Consider the following 18,039-nt stretch of genomic DNA (forward strand, 5'->3'; position numbering starts at 1 on the left):
TTACGCGCATCACGCGCATTCCTGCGTGCGCGCTAGTTGCGTTTTCCATCTTGCACGATTAATTGTCCGCGGTTGCGATGCGTGGCCGTTGGCTGGCTACTGTCGATCGGTCGGCCAGCAAACCTTCCTTCTCGCAGCTAGGAATGCAGCTACGAGTCTCTCGTTCTCATGTGTGTCTCTCTGATCAGCTCGCGCACAATACGTCCACTGACGACCGGACAAACACCACTGGCGAAACACCATTGCTCCGGCTATTTACAGAGTGTAATACTCGCGCGATGCCAGATATAACGTGCATTTACATACTCGCGATCGTTGCGCGCGATCCACCATCGAGAAAACGGCTCGGCTCGGCTCGTCTTGGTCTTCCGGCACCGCGAACGCTCACTTTCCTCGAGACTCGCCGCGCTTTCGGCTTCCTGGCTTCTCGGCCGTTCCACCTCTGCGAACAGAGATATCCGAAAACGTTTGATTTAAGGAGATCTAAGTCTGTAAATTCAACCGGGTAGCGCTAGGATCTTGCGGTACGATGCAGACTGCGATATTAGATGTTAGGTTTACGCGGTAGGATAAAGGATCTTCCGGCATTCTTTGATCCTTTCTACCTGTTTCATAGTTTCACGGCAGTATATTCGGAGAATGTATACTTGAGTGCTCAATAATTGTCCGCGGTGTACTGATATTTTCTGTATGCTTGTGTATTAGCATTCGCCGATCTTCGTTTATCGCTTAACTGTACAGGTTTTGGTTCAAAGATGGCTGGCAAAATTGTTGACGAGCAAAGAGAGTTATATATATATTGAAAAACAATGTTGCCGCAAGAACTCTATTGTTATTTCAATAAACTTTATAGTTTGTGTTACATATTTTAATCTGATTGCAATTACATCGCGGATAATAATTGTATCATGCTCGTGTATTAGATGGATAGTGGAAATCAACATTAAATTATTATTACGGTAGATATAGGAATTTGTGAATTTAAAAGAGTGAAATATAGTTGTCACATTTTTGTTACACATTTTTCAACTTTTATAGTGGAACATTTCTCTACTATTAATCCTGCTTATTGCATGTTCTATTGCTTTTGCATTCACAAAAAATTCGTTGTAAATATTTTGATTAAACGAAAAGAATTATTCATTTTAAGATATCCCATTGTAATTTATAAAACGCGCGAACAATTTTATTACAAACTTTACTAGAAATATTTTGATTATTCAAAATGAGAAGTGTTGGAATACTTTTGAGCGCGCGTACTCTATACACCGTACGCGGTTGTCTAAAATAACATCAGAGACTAGAAATAGATTAAAACCTCGTAGGATCATAAGACATGTGTTCAAATACTTGTAGAGGATAGTGTACGGCATGATACTGTACTTTTAGCTTGGTGCCGAGATAAAACGCAACGTAAAAGAGACCCGGCAGCGTTTGTTTCCTTTCGAAACGATTCAGGAGACTCGTACCGTTAGCAGTCATGTCCAGGTCCACCGTAAATCACGAGCGGCGCGATACGTTTTTTATCATTCGACTTGAATTCGGGAACGGTACCCGCACGAGGTGTCTCATTGTTCTTCTCGGCACTTTTTTTGTCCCGTCTTCTTCTTCATGGTTCCGTTCCATCAGTGAATTACGGTACGTATCGAGTCTGGCAGCTTTACGCCCGATCTACGCCCCACGTTGATAAAATGAAATATCACACGGTGGTGTGTACGCGGCCTCTCGTACTCTCACGGTCCACGTGGCAAATATAATACGCCGTGATTTACATACGGCGATACTTTCAACAGAAATCTGTCCCGCAGTAACTTTGTTATCGATCGTTCGCCTGGTTTATTCCGCGTTCCGTGCAAATCCGAGGAATTCTTTGGAGATAAATTTACACGTCGAAGTATATAAATAATCTATTGCAATCTCTGATTATTGAATTCGAAGTCTCAGTTCTCTAGAAAATTGAGAAATCGTTTGAAATCCTCCGTTCAATTCAAATTCGAAATTCTAGTAAAATTCGAAGTTTAACGAAATTTGTTAATTATTAGTAGACTGCGGATTTTTATGCATTTATTGGAAATTTTTCGAGCGCAAATATAACGCTGATCGTGCAAGAGAATATGTAAAATATCCAAAGTATAGTGCTTTCTATGATACTTGTGGTACACGAAGAAACTTTCCATTTATTTACCAAGGTTTTCCATTTATTTACATTCTCGAAAATATGAATTTTCATAAAATGATAATCACAGTTTTATGTTCCTCCGTCGGTAGTTTTGATGTTAATTTCTATTTACATACAATACAGAAGTAATATCGCATTGCACTGTTTGTTTCCCGTGCTTCTTTCACATCTTTCAAGAACAACTATTGGAACTGCCCATCTAACTTGGTTATTTGCCGTAACTAAGTTGATTGATTTCTTCCCCTGTATTTTTTAAATAAATTAAAATTAACCTGAAAGTAACTTTAGTATATAGTATCTTCTTTACAAAAAAAAAAAAAAAGAAAAAAAAGAAACATACGGAAAGCAACTGTTCGTCACAATTCAGTGTCAGTGAAGAATGTCTCGACAGAAGAAGTCTTAAGAAAACAGATTTTGTTTGCTCCAACTTCGCTATCCTCTTCCATTTTCAAAGATTTGCTTTACAAATATCGCCAAGTGTCCTTTCGATACGCGGGGAAGAAGTTGCTGTGCGAGGAAAATGAGAGTAAAGGAGGCAGCGATTTTCTAAGGGGGTTCGAAACTCGAATACACGCGGAAGATGGGGACGAAAGGAAAAGAATGGAAGAAGCGCGAAAGATGCAAGGAGCCTTGGATGTGTGTCGTCGAGATGGCGGACGCGCGTTGAAAACGTTTGTGCGACGCCATTCGAAGAGCTTCGTGCGGGAAAATGCGGCAATCCGAGACGTCCGTTTCCTTGATGTATCTCTCGTTGCATTGTCTTCGTATGAACGGAGAAACGTCCTTCGGTTCGCGAGGATTCCGTCCGCGTATTACTCGCCGCGCGTGCAACTACGCTCGCCGGTGCATTAGAGATTTCACAACCAGCCGACGTGCGTGCTTTCCTGTCAGGCCACGGTCCTCTCGCGAACCGTGATTCCATTCGTTGTGATCTTTGTGCGCGCTACGATTTAATCTCCGATTCATAATTAAAAAGCGATCGGGCTTGCGGCCGAGTCGAACAGAATCTCAGATTGGAGATTGACTCTTCCAAGTACACGAGATTATGCACAGGTTGCTTCGTTTTAATCGAAAGAAGATTGAAATATGAAAACTCCATTGTTTTTTGAGTTCTAAACTAAATGATTGTCACAGCATTTGTTAGAATGTGATAAGTCGTTTGCTAAATTTCAACACATACTTACAATGGTATTTAATCAGGATATATACCACATGTTATATGTAGACAAAAACGATTACAATAAATGTTTATAATATGCATGTTTTTACTCGTAATATAAACGAATAAAATATAATATAAGGTAGTAAATATATTTATCTATAAATGCAATTACTTCCAGAATAGTCTATTATTCAATTAATTAGTTTTCTTATAGTTAAGGGAGAGTATCTCTATCGTATATAAATCAGAATAGCATGACTATGCTAAGATTCAACATCATTTGTCTGTTCTTGACCCAATCTCTTGTAATTAAAACAGTTTTACAAAAATCAGGTTAAAACGATAACATAACTACATTCCTATTAAGATATAATATCTTTTATCTATTCTTCATTCACGCGGAAAATTCAACATGTTAGAGACGTGTCGAGTCTTATTCATTGATTCATTACTTTTGTTCATTCAATTTAATTTTTATTAAAATTTATCATCCAATTAAAAGGTGCAATACTTTGCGATCGATTCCAAATATTTCTACTCGATGTTTCGTTGAATCGAATCTTTCCCGAGTTCGTTATCGTCGAACACGAGCCATTAACCGCCGACTGTCAAGCACGCAGCAAACTTTCCGATCTGACACAAAAGAGGAAAACGTCAGAGCGTTAGAAAGTGCCAGTTTATTATTCTCTCTATTTCTCGGAAGGCTGCGTTCATTAAGACAAGCGTGATTGTTGTCTACGGCAATTAGACGGTCGACCGCACTGTCTCCATTGATTCATTTGTCTCTCACGTTCGATTCGGTTCAACGTACCGCGTGAATCGCCTTGGATCCATGCACATACATACATATTTCGCTCTCCTCCTCCTCTTCCGCACCGCGAAGATTTACGCTGCTCCGTTTCGAACACTTCCATAAGCAGAAGGGAATTCCAGCCGTTGTTCGCTATTCTCTGTAATTTTACAGTGCATCCACGGCTGCACTTTGTACTCGCGATGCATTAGCGATGTCGCAGTGCCGACGTACGTACGTATATTTATACACGGACAGTCTCGGGAGTCCTCTCTGGCCGAAAGAGAGTTTAAATCTTGGAAACGCGCGTTGGGGAGGCCGACGACCACAGGCCGCTCGCAGAGTCACGGGTTCTACTTCTTTTTCGGAGGAAGAAGGCTCCACCCCACCGCGCTTTATTATACGCCCCGAGTTCTTTATCTTTGCTGAAACTATTCACTGTACCGCGTTCTGCACTCCTGGTGCATTCGTGATTTTGCAACTCGCCTGCATACATGCACGCACGTACTGCGAACGGTCGATCCGCGCTGGCACAAAAGCGATCGTGGCTACGTTCGAACGACCAGCACGCTCTCCCACGCTTCGAGAGAGGATAATCCTTCGAAAATCACTCACGAGTTTAGAAAGAGAGAGAGAGAGAGAGAGAAAGAAGAAAAGCGTCATTAACGAGTAATCGTGTAACCACGTCGAACATTGTACGATATTGTATACCGTGCGCAAGTGTCTGATCACGATGGTCATTCCACTCGTGATGATTCTCGCGTTTAGCCTCGTTTACACTCGCGAGAAATATCATTAATCAATGGCGGAGTTGTATAGGTTCTTTTTAGAGAAAACTCATAATTAGAAGTCAGAATTTTATATCCTTGTGAATGTAATTACAATGTAAATCCACGACAGCGTTAATGTAACTTTTTTTCTTTTTGTAATAGCTTCGAAGGGTTAATTGAATTTTAATTCAATTGGCCAGGCAATTGAAGTGTAAAATAAGATCAGACCGGTATTTTAATTAATTTAACACAATAATTTGTAACGATACTTAAGAAACTTCCCTTACCGATCGAGACTTCTCAGAACTTCTCAAAATATATCTGCCACGAGAAAGATGTATCAATTTGTAGTCTCTCTCTCTCTCTCTCTCTCGTTCGACGTAACTTTGATCTCGAGAAAATGCGTTATATTCGAACGATTATGCGTTATAACGACGATTCAGTTTTTCCATTGGTCGCCAAGTTTAACGAAGAAGAAAATTACCGAGCACGTAACCGATCGCACGAATTATTATCACCGAGACGTCGAGATGCGATCGATTTAGCATCAGCGTCGTGTTTCGATAACCGCCCCCGGGCAGGCGAGAGCGTAATTTCCAATATACGTGAGCTGGCTATTCGGTTGACCCCGTTTCACCGTCGGACCTTTGCATCGTTGGAATTGTTTAGCAAAGACAAACGAGCCGTCGCGGATTCATTTAGCCAGGGCCGAAAGCTAAAGTGGATGTGCACCGAGGAATTGAGAGGCCCTGAACGTAGGCGAATATTTGTTAACGCATTTAATGAGGAGAGAATCGTGGAACGTTGTTCTCCTCCTCTCCTGTTTATTCAACATTCGTGTCCGTTTTACGATCGAGCTAGCGCCGGATCGTGATCGTTGTACGGTGTTTCGACCTCTTATTAATAAAATTACTTCGACACTGACATCTCTTACGAAACCGGTTGAAAACCACGAAGTGTAGTTTTTATCGCTTGAAAGTGAGAAGAATCGAATTAGTAACAGGTATACGTGATCGTAGAACTGCATTCGTTGGAATGAAATTTTACGTTGATTTAATTAAGATATCTTATTGGCTGAACTTCTGTCGGTCGAATCTATTTAGCCAAGCGTTTGTTGTGCGAAAGAGAAATAATTGGTAGTGAGAAAGCTTGATATTATATGAATAGATAGTTGTATGAACTGTTTGTCGTCAGCGAGTTTAAAAAATAGAGCTGTAGCTCTGCTTTATTAATAGCAAGATATAGATTATAAGAGAAAGATCATTTTAATTAAAAAAAGGAAAATTATAATCTTCTGATTCTGATTTAAAAATCGTTGCATGTACATTTAAATAGACACATGTTCATACATTTTAATTTGACAGTGAGCATGAAAGAATGTTTACAAGACTTTTGAAACCAAACGTGTGATTATTAAAGCATTACAATTAATAATATTATTTTACAATAATTGTAATAATAATAAATTTATGTAATATCGAAATATTAAAGATATTAAAATAATTGTTAATAAGATATATATATGACAAATAGTTAAATTCTTTTATCAATACTAAATAGATAAATTTCTGAGTGTTATATACTCTCAAGTATCAGATATTAGCTCTCACAGCATAATTTTATGACAAAAAATGTGTCAAATTGTCGCAAGGAAATATATAGCGTTCTCCCTATAATCTTCAAACAGAATTAACGATTAATATTTATACAAAGTATCAAACGAATCCCAAGTGATAAATAAACATAGGACGCAATAGGATGAATTGCAATAGAACCAATCGTTTGAATTAATCCATTAATCCATTTATAAAAGGCTCTCTAGTATCGCGTCGTTTACTCCTTCAACCTGCTTGATTCAACGATTTATTATCACCGGCGTACTATTTTGCGTGGAATTCCAATGGATACGCATTACGGTTGTCATTTACGTGTAATGTATGCAACTTCTTCGTGGTGCCACGATACCGACAATGAAATATCGCCATCGTATTTTATTCACCTTTTTTCCGTGTCTCGGTTCAATTAAAAATAATTCCACCGCGGCTCGAGAGAGACTAGAAAGAACGACGATATATCCCTCTGTCTGACTTTCAGGTAATGACCACGCGAAACGACCTAATATGTAAATTCCACGGAACGTGATTCGTATGCGCTTCACGCGGAACTCGAGGCGTGGCGAACATTTAATAATTTACTTCCCGGTGAACATGTGCATTTATCGTAACGTGACGCTGATCGTAGATCGTGCTGCGTGCTTATCACTTAATGCATATAGGGAGACGAAAGAAAAAAAAAAAAAAAGGAAGAAAAGACGGAGGATATCGTAATATCGATTAAATGCTCTTGAATGCATAAGCGAACGATTTACGTTATTATTTGCTTTTTGTTCATTTGTCAATTTACGCAATTAGCGTATACTTTAGCTACGTTAATCACATCATTCTGACCTTTTTTTGGTTTGCAATGATACTGAAAATTGGTAGAATTTATTCCGGTCTTATTTTATATGAAACTTACATTCGATAGTTCTTCCTTTTTTTCACTGATAGACAGATACATTTACGTGATATCATTTCCTATAATCGTTAATTAAATTTTTCCCCGATTTCGATACTTCAATATCCCCCAACACGAAGAAAAACGACCCAAGGAAAAAACAGTACACACTGTTTGCCGCGGTGTAATGTTGTCATTCTGCGGTGGATCGTGTGGCCTATGAATGGTGCGCCGATCGATCGATCGATGGCTCGATCGAAGAACACACAGGAGGCAGTTAGGAACGCGGTCGGCACCGATTTGTCGTGGCAGTTGTCAATCTCTCTCCATGTTGAGAGACACGAGCGCGTCAAAGGCAAGAAACACGTCAAGGCCGTTGCCGGTTGGTACAGTGGAGCGAATACCAGTATCGGGGCAACTAGAAGACCGATTGAATACGGTTCGAAGCGGATCCCAACCGCGAGCGTGTTACCCGGACCCACGAGCGTGTTGGGAAGCTGGCGAGTTCTCTTGCGGTTTCGCGGTAACACCACCGGCCGGTGTCTATTTTCGACACGTTACGCAGGTCGCGTTTAAAAAGCGCCAACTTTCAAAATGGCGTGTCCAGGTGGCATTGATTCGGCGAAATCGGTCGAGGTGTACGGCGTTGTCGCACGATGGCCAGAGAGCTGCCAACCGATCATCGACGCAATGGGTTAAACGACCACTCTGGTCGTTCGTTAACCCGCGAGAAGTAATTATGATGTAATCGATGACGGTTTGTTTAATATTCTACAGCTGGTCGATCGATTCGATTGCCGTTAGTGGTTGGAATCGATGTCGCGTTGACGTCTATTGACATTACCTTTCTTTTTTTCAATTTATTTCACTTTATTGTCATTCATGGATAATGGAAATCCTCTGTTAGACCGGACAATTGTCAGCTGTGTAAATTGTACTGCTGGATGCGAGAAGCGTTTATTATTATTAGTATTCTCTTAGCTATTAATATTTTAACACGTAGCTTCTTTCGTATTGCGAAAGAACTCTAAATAATAAGCAAAATTGATCGGTTCAACTTCCGAGAGACTTCTGCATCAGCCTCATGAATAATCATCGTTCGTGACACACCGATTCCTCGGGAAATAGCGATTAGATAGAAATTCCTCGTTTCTCTTGACCACGTTTCAATATTCTCGCGTCAGGTGTTTCTAACTACGGTTGCGAGGGATCGGTAATAGCGCGAGCATTGTCTGATCGATCGAAAAATCGATGAGAATTTTTCCACGATTGCACGTCGTTTCGCGTGTGAAATTGCATACGGCTCTGGATCTCGAGCTTCTTTCACGAACAAGATTGCAGTTTCAGAGAGATTCTCTTTTTTTTTTTTTTGGATCGGCGTCAGGGTCGAATAAGAGAGGCATAGAAAAGCGTGTAGGCACGTGTGCAGCTTTCACGTATCGGTTGATGTCAGGAAGGTCTCACGCCGCCAAGGCCTCCCGAGGTAAACTGCAGCCGCATTATGCAGTCGTTTGTAGACATTTTTATGCAAATCCATTTAGTGCTGTGTCGTGCCATCCGTTCCACTGATCCAGCCACCGCGCGTCTCGCGTTGGCTGCTCGCGCGGAAAATCACGCCGCGTCTGCCTCTAAATTTACTACGCGTTGCGTAATTTACGCGCGTACCGTATCACGTCTTGTGTATCTTCCACAAGCTTTCAACGTCTCCTTTTGTAACTTGCATCCAACGAGCCGAAACGTGCGTCAATCCTCCGAGAAAACATCGATCGCTTCGTATCCTCCCTTTCATTCTACGTAGCTTAAATCGGTGGAAATAGAGCTCGTGGTCCAGAATATTTCCGCGAGAAATTCATCGAAATTATTTAGTAACAAGCTGAAGAAACGTCGGGAGGGTTTCGTTGCCTGCCTACTGCAAGGCCGCCGAACGTTTTCATCGAGCATCATTATGCAGTCGCCCGCGACTGACGCGAGACATTTTTATGCAAATGCACAGCTGGCATTGTGCGTGAAATCATCGGTTTGCTCGCTCGTCAATGGAGCCGAGCAAACTGAAGAGGGGCCTTCGCTGCTCGTCAGACGTTTTAATCGACTTCGCCGATAATTTATGAGCCAAGCTGGCGGAGCCGTTCGTGAATCGTACATGTAATACACGCGCATTGACTAGAATCGCTGCGCCGGCATGGGGAATTAATTTTCGAGCCGTGTTTATCGAACAAATCGATATCCTCGTTACTCGAGTTTTTTCTTTTTGACTCGATGCGCTCGCGTACAGCTGTGAATCTCTCTCTCTCTCTCTCTCTCTCTCTCTCTGTGTCTCTCTCTTTCTCTCTCTGTCTCGTCGAAATCATAAATCTACACGGGGCAATTACCTTCGCGCGATTGCATATAATTACCATTGACTTATTAACTTCGTGGACCCATTATCTACTCTACACCGGCTACGTTTTTCGTATTACCGGCTTACGGATTCACGTCCGAGAATGAAGATCTGCTTTCGTGTTCGTGGGAAATATCGCGGTCTAACTACCAGTGAACGTACATGTATGTACATACGTATGTGTGTACGTGTCCAGATATTCGCAGCTTTTTCCCCTTCGTGCCCATTGTTCACGTAATTGGCCTTTTGAAATTGAAATACTCCCTTGTGTAATTCTTTTTTTTATTTAAAATAAGTTATTTGACATTCAGTTGATTACTGAATCCTACCTAGCGACGTGCGGAATGAGATTCTGTTTAAATTAGTTAGACTTGTGTCTTTTAACACGTTTACTGTTTAGGCCTTGAGCGTTCTGTAACGTAATAAATATGACTCTTTGAATTATGATTGGTTTTATCACGTCTTTGAATGTTCCTTGAATGTTGTACACGTGCATCGAAAAACACGGTATCAATCATGACGTGCATCGCGTGAATATGAATCAGTGAATGAATTAAACGCGATGTAAAAATATCGTTGAAGAAAAACGATCTCAGGATTGTGTAAGAAGAGGCTGAGACTAACTGAGGATATTTATATGATTTTTTTAAATAAAGTTGTAATAGTTAAAAATATCAACAATTTTTTATAGTTATCGGTTTCATTTATGCTCCTCACTGTTTCTTACGTAGTCCTGTGATACAAGGATACGATGTTAGGTTTCAAATATTCTATTCCTTCATAGAACAAATAATTTATTCTGACTTGCTTGTGACACTGGTTGCAATAGGATGATTCTGTTCTTTCAAAGAGATTTTCGAGGACTCTGATCTTGCTGTCAGACAAGTTAGAACATTGCTACTACTTGATAGAAGTTCTTTAGATATTAGATCATGAATTTTGCTTATTTTATTTGTTGTCTATATTTTATTCTGTTCCATTCCTGTCTCGTATTTTAGGCTCTGTAGTGTAAATCCTCTACGTTTGTCGATCGATTGTAATTATTTTGTATTTTATTGCCCGTTATTCCTTGATAGATATCCAGAAGATGGCACAGTTCTTGTCATTATCGTTCTGACCTTCTAGAAGTTTCGCTATGACTTCTTATCATTTCTTACGTTGTTCGTTGTCGTTTTTTGCACAATCTTCTCCGCCAGAACGATTATAAATAATCGTCACGTGATCGGTAAATATCGATTTCTACGCGACAATGATCGAGGGATAAAATCTGCGCTGCGATTGGATGAAACGATACTCGTGTATCCTTGGCCAAAGCGATCTTACATATTAGTTAATATTCACACGTATGTATATTGGCTCATGCGCGCAATATGTCGACTGTTCGCTAATATGGTTACATCGCGCATACCTTCGCTCGTATCGATACGCATACTCATCGGCGCGACTAAGTCCAACTTTCGACCTTGTCATCGCGAACCAAGATGGTATACGACGTTGGAATTCAACGTTTGATCGCTTAGGCGCGCTATTCTGCGTCAATAATAACAAGCAGTAATCGCTTCAAGCAGATTTAACACACTGGCAATCGATCGAGACGGCTTTTCCATTCAACTTGACAGTACGTTTATAGTAAGAATATACAGGCCAGAAGAACATGTATATATATGGCATTGATAATCATTCTGAATCAAGAATTCTGAAAGAAATATGCATATACAAAGATGAAGTTCAACTTGATTAATTAATCCTTTGAGTGTTTGAAACTCATTGATTAAACTCTAAAGAATACTCAATTAAGAATGCATTCATCTTTAAGCATGTAGCCTTGGCATGTAATTCAAAATTATAATGTGTTAGTCTCTTTAAATCTTTAATAAGTTAAGTAATTATTTTGTCATTAATCGGCACAATAGTCTAGCATGGATTAAATAGGAGTTAAAGTTTTCCGTCATTTAATCTTTGCAATTTTTTGGCTTCGTGCGGTTTTTTTGGGGGAACAGAAATGTAAGTAAAGCCACGAATTCATGCGTTTTCTATAACCCTTTCAGTTCTATTTTTTGCTGTTTAAATGATTTAAACGAATTGATCCTGAAATCGTTAATATTCAATTTTAAATATATAGCAGGGAGAGCAGATTAAATAGAAAACTGCATATTTTGAGGAGAGAAGCAAAAAAACGCTGACGTCAAAAGAATATTTACTGCGATGTTTATGCTGGGATAAGAAGCTAAGAATGTATATATGTATATAGGTCACAAATGATTATTTTTAGGTATACCAGATGTATGAATTTCAAAATGTATTTAGGTTTTATTTGCATTAGAACGAAGCAGAAAGATATACAAATAAATAAAGTCATAAATACTTTTTTTCTTTTCATTTTTTGATAAGCTTCGAAGTGTGCTAGAATTGCTGGCAAATAAAATCAAAGAATATAAAATAAATAAGTATACAAAAATATAATAAAATAAGTAAAATCGAATAAAATAAAATAAATATTTGAAGTACAAAGGATCAATTATTTTTGTGAGTTTAAAATCACGAATTTTTCTCGTTGGTAAAGGAAAAATTCTCTTCTACAAGATCGTTTTGATGGCAAAATGTATTTTCAACCAAGTTGTCAAATTTGTAATTGTCGAAATTCTGTACACACTTTCACATTCACTTTTATACATTTTGTGCGAGCTTTACGAAAACAATACGATCACTATTTCATTACTCGAAGCCATTTGCATGTTCTACAAGTTTCTAATTAAATTCACTTATTTCAATCTAAAAATACTAATAGCAAATGTATGCTTATAGAATGTGATTAGCAATATATTACTACAAAACTCTATTTTGAAGTATCAGTAGTCGATATTCCTATTCAATAGAACTGATATAACTCATCCCCGATCATGCTCTATCATTCAAAACCGCGATAACGTTAGAAAATGAACGGTTGCTCTCCAATTAGAAGTAAATTAATTTTTGAGATCTCGATATACAATGTATCTATTTATCAAGAGGTCACGCATATCTTCCTCGGTGGTGATTGCCACGATGTGTTTCTTTCCCTCGTGTTGGAGCAAGTCAGGTTTGAATAATAACATAATAATAGTGGATCAGGCGTTCGGGTAACCTTTGTTATCGATTTACAAGCGATCATGGTTCAAGTTGAGTGAGTTATTGCTACGGGCATTTGCTTATCCCGCGTCTATGTATTAAGTCGGCCATAGTGCACGCCACGGCGCGATATAATACGATAATGCGGCGGGCAAAGAACTTAGAACGTCGAATAATATCGATCGAGGAATGCTGTCGATCGATTACTGGTGGCTACACGAAAATGTAGCCGCGGTTATGCGTACGATTCGTCGAGATGAAAGATAATCGTGAGAAGAATGTATTCGATCGAAACGTGAAAGATTTATATCTTTGATGTATAGAGTTTAATAGAATGACTCGTGAAAGAAATCTGAATACGGATAAACTTCACGTGTGTGTTGTAGGCACGTGTTATCGGGAGCATTTTGAAATTTCTTGGCGATTATATTGTGATTATATTGGTTAGATTTTAAATCTATCTTGGAATGTATGTAAAAGTTACAAGATAATTAGTGCCATTATCAACACAGGTAACTATATTTAGTTAAAAATTGAGCACACAGTATGAACAACCATGTTAAACATATAAAGTATCAAAGATGGTTCGTTCGTTATTGAAGTTTATTAATTTAATATTGATTATTCAAATAAGTATTTTGTGAAACATACTAACGAGGGAAAGCCGCAAATGATTGGATGGAATTTTACAAGCTTGAAGAACAGCCAAGAATAATATTATAGATACTTATTTCTTTCAGCTAAAGTGTTCTAAGTTTCACTCTGTGTTTAATTTAACTTGAAAGTGATTATAGACAGAAATTTTTTTTTAACAGAAATTAAATGGTTTCGAACTATGCTAGAATCAGCAGAAATTTTCAAAAATATTTAAAAATGTTAGCTGAGCCACGTTTGTTTGAAGAAATACTTGCGACAGAAAGTATTATAGCTTGTAATATTTTTTTATAGTATAGTTATTTGTTTATTTATTTTTATTCGATATAGTTGTAATATAGTTATGATAATAGTATAGTTGTCTCATTAGTGACTATGAAAATTTTGTTTGCTTCGTCTTATATATTAGATATCTATTATTTTTGGCTCTTCTTTAAGCCTGTACTTATTAGCTAGACTGTTCGTAATCTGCATCTCCCCTGTAAATATCTTGTAACTTCTATGTACATTTTAGACTTGTTTCAAACTTTATATTACACTTTATATTAAAATGTTTCGCGTAATACACACAATCTCTACCCATAAATTTGAGAACCATTACAGTTTTCACTATTTTTTGAAGTACATCTAATATCTGAAATTGTCATCTTTTAAGGAGGAGATTCGAATGTTGTTCAATAGATGAGACAGATTTCTCTAAGATTGACAAAATAACATGGAGATTACTTCTAAAATGATTGAATTTTTCTAAATAAACTACAGATTTATAAGGAAAAAAAGGGCACGACTTAATTTGCACACCTAACATTTAATCGACGAGGTTTCTTTGTGAATAATTGTTGTCTGACCTCGTGAATTTACGCGTGAAAAGGGAGTAAGGAAGAAATGGAGATTGCGTTTGATTGCGGTCGAGTTCACGTACGAAAATAAAAATTACGCGAACGCAGTGGCTCGTGTCGAGCCGCGATTTATCGTTTCGCGTGCGTTGTCACCCTGGTCTACGTTATTTCGCTCGGTCGTGAAGCCTTCCAATTCTCGTTCACCTGATAACCTTTCGAGAAATTCCTTCCCTCCGTGTTCCAAACGACAATCGTACGCATGCTGTACGCCACGTTCCACCGATTTCTATTACGCCAATTTACAATAGATTCGCCGTTTGTTCGAGAGAAACATTCTAGAATTTTCGTTATTGCGACGCGTGATCTCGGGACCATCTCGTAAACGAAACTTCTGTAACTTCTATTATTAGTCGTTGCCAGAAACTGAACCTAGCATCTGCGTGAAAAACAACGGCAAATGCAAGATTGAAAATTATTTAAGAGGAACGACTTCTGTCACTTAGTCTGTAAATTGAATTTTGCATTCATAAAAGGATTTTTGCAACAGTGATAGAATAAAAAATTATGTTTAACTGAACTTTTGTGACAGCGTAATAGAATAAAAAATTATTTTCTATTTATTTAAGAAATTATTTTTTATCACACAAGGCATTATATTTGGCCCGAAGAACGAGAATTGAGTGAAGAAATTGAAAGCTAAAAGAATAAAAGTGAATAATTTTTTAATGAAACTTAAATATATTGGAGGCTTGAATTAAGTAGAGACTATCGAATTTTTCCGAGATGAAAAGCTGTTATTCGTCTGGTTTTCGATTTATCTATCCGAACGAGCTGGCAAAAGTGGTAATCATTAACAAGATATAATCGACACGTAAACGTTACACGATACGACAAGATTGTCGCATTAATTGCGCGCGATACGGTTTTCACAGCAAAGTTATGCGCAAATGTAAATACCTCTTCTTATCAACTGGTCGTCGAACGTGTCGGCTTCGCGATGTTACAAGCGTAATGTAAATGCATTGACGATCCGCGTTCGCGAACTAACTATTCCCAGCATAATTGCTAATTACTAATTGGACTAGTGGAACCTGTATTACAACAGGACAATAATTTCTAATCTAGTTGCAAACCACTTCCCAGTAATTGCATCTAACGATATATATCATTCGGAGATACGCCGGTAATATTGTCTTACATCTTACCGGATATTTCCTGTTTCTACTTCAAACGATTTATGTACGTAGTAAAAAGGAGGAGGTTTATCGAGCGATGCAATTTATTGGACACATAATGCTGTTTATTAACTCCTCAATTTTTAAATGTACAATTTTTTTGAAGTCACGGAGATTTGGAATTAACGATGCAAAACGTTGCGAATTTACAACGGTGTAGGATATTTAAGGATAGTCAGGAGAAAGATTACGACGATAACACAGTGAACAGAATAGCTAAAATTATTTTGATATTTTCAACTGTTATAACTTCAGCGGAAAGTGAGGATATTTTTCTTTTCGAAGATAATAAAAATTCAAATGTCTCTGAAACAACATTGCCTAGACTCACTGTGCTCTTGAATTCTTCCCTACTATGGTTGAAATTTTTCTTTCATAACGATTTCTCAAAAACTTTCTGTACGATATTTTTCACCATTTTAACGTTAGAGTTAATATTATAGAATCAAACGACGAAATATTTAGGATTTTTTGAAGATATTTTCTATTTTCTCATTCTGCTAAACGTTCGACAAAACGTATTAGCCATCCGTCGTCTATTCTTTTATAAACGCATTCGTCTTGCAGGACAATATCGCGTTAGATCCATCTTTGAGGATCTCCTTTCACCGTGGTAAAAAAAAGCACATAATAGGATGAGTAACGACAGGAGATCAGCCGGTAGTGATCGTTGCGAAAACTTCTAGGTTCAGCGTGCCAGCCGACGATTTATTAAACTCCACGCTATGCGCGCGTGCCGCTCGATGGCTAGTTGAAAAACACATTTTTCTTCGCGCAATTCGATGAAAATTATTCCTACGCTACGTCCCGAGCATCTACCACGCCTTGCTCAGAGCTTGCTCTATGAATTACGACAGTTCTACGTTGTTCTATTCTTAAGTTTCTCGCCTTTTTTTTTCATCGCGTGTGTGTTTACAATGAAGAAAATATTGGAACACCTGTCATGGAACAACTTTTACGTATGCAGGGTGAGGCATTTAAAACAGGTCACCAGTCTGTCATCAACAACAATCGAGATATTCTATCAATAGCAATCAGATTGAACTTGCTTGGTATCTAGGAGCATTGACAAGTGAGTACATAAAAAGGACCTGGAAGATCAATTCAATTTTTTTTTAAATGGAATCGTATAATTTTCAAAGCACTAGTAGGTTCATTTCAACATTCTCTGTGAAAAGAAACAATATTAAACTGTTTAGGATAGTTATTTTAATTTCAATTTTTTTGAACGAGAGACACGATTGATATTTTTATGTTTGGTACAAAATTAAAATTAAAATATCTACTAATTTAATCGTTTTTTTTTTTTTTTTTTTTTGGTATAAATAGGTTAATACGTTTTTGGAGGATTTTTGATTTTTTAATGTCGATGACATCACACGAAAGATGGAGGATATTAAACGAACGAACGTAAAGCGAATTCGATTCCGCAAAGGCGTTGACATCCTTTCTATATCCTCGTATATCGCGAGCACGGTTTTTTTTCGGATTCGATCGATGTGGAAAAAAAGTAGGCGGACGAGGCATCGAGGAAGGCGAGCCGAGCCAAACGTCGATGCTAATTTTCCATTTCCTTCGTTGCTGGTTTTCCTTCGTTGCTGGCTCGTCATCCGAGACTGCATTGGCGTTCATTAAATTGTAATACAATACCGCGTTGTGTATCGCTGATTGTGTCCGAGAACTACATATTCAATTGACTTTGAATTCTTCGTGACGTAAAATTCTTCTCTCCCTTCTTTCTGAGGTGCAATGGCATAATAATGTAGTAATGGTTCATTCCGTAGAAAAGTTGAAATAATATTAACCCTGGCTAGTTCTCTTTATTTCTTCTTCATATCCGGTTCTTATTTTCTTTTCATTGAACTATTTTATTCGTAGTGTAGAATAAAGTACTTGTTGTGAAGTATTCAATACAATTTTACTAACTTTTATTCTTATATCATAATTTATTAAATTATTCATAAATTTTTAGTTTATTCCACATTAAGTGTGGAATACATTAAGGTTAGTAAAATTGTATTGAATACTACTTAAAAATTATTTTGATAATTTACTATTTAAGTGTAATATTCACTTTGGATCATGTACATTGGAAGAGAACAATAGATTTAATCAATTACCCCGTCGCTGTTACAGAGGAGATATCTCGTGTTGCAATTTTGTTCATGAATTATCTCATCCTCAACAGCAATAGGGTTAAGACAAATCCGTTTTATATTAATAATCCTGTATCTCACAAATTGACTTTTATTCAAATCATTAAACAAAATATCGAGTTCTTATAGTCAAATTGTTTTATTCATATTACACATTATGAACGATTTTACGACACGAGAGATATCTCGTCTATAACAGCGAAGGGATTAAGGAGCGACCGATAGTTTATCACAATATTACAAATACCTTGACTTTTTTAAATTTCACACAGT

The 18,039-nt window shown here is 37.9% G+C and overlaps 1 protein-coding gene across 1 annotated transcript in view; it reads left to right on the forward strand.

The window, feature by feature from the left end:
* LOC122532363 overlaps nt 1-18,039 on the forward strand; it is a 78,577-nt gene that overhangs the window by 19,716 nt on the left and 40,822 nt on the right. The window lies entirely within an intron of this gene.

This window comes from Frieseomelitta varia, unplaced genomic scaffold (assembly GCF_011392965.1).
Source record: "Frieseomelitta varia isolate USP_RPSP 00005682 unplaced genomic scaffold, Fvar_1.2 scaffold_451, whole genome shotgun sequence".
NCBI classification, from domain to species: domain Eukaryota; kingdom Metazoa; phylum Arthropoda; class Insecta; order Hymenoptera; family Apidae; genus Frieseomelitta; species Frieseomelitta varia.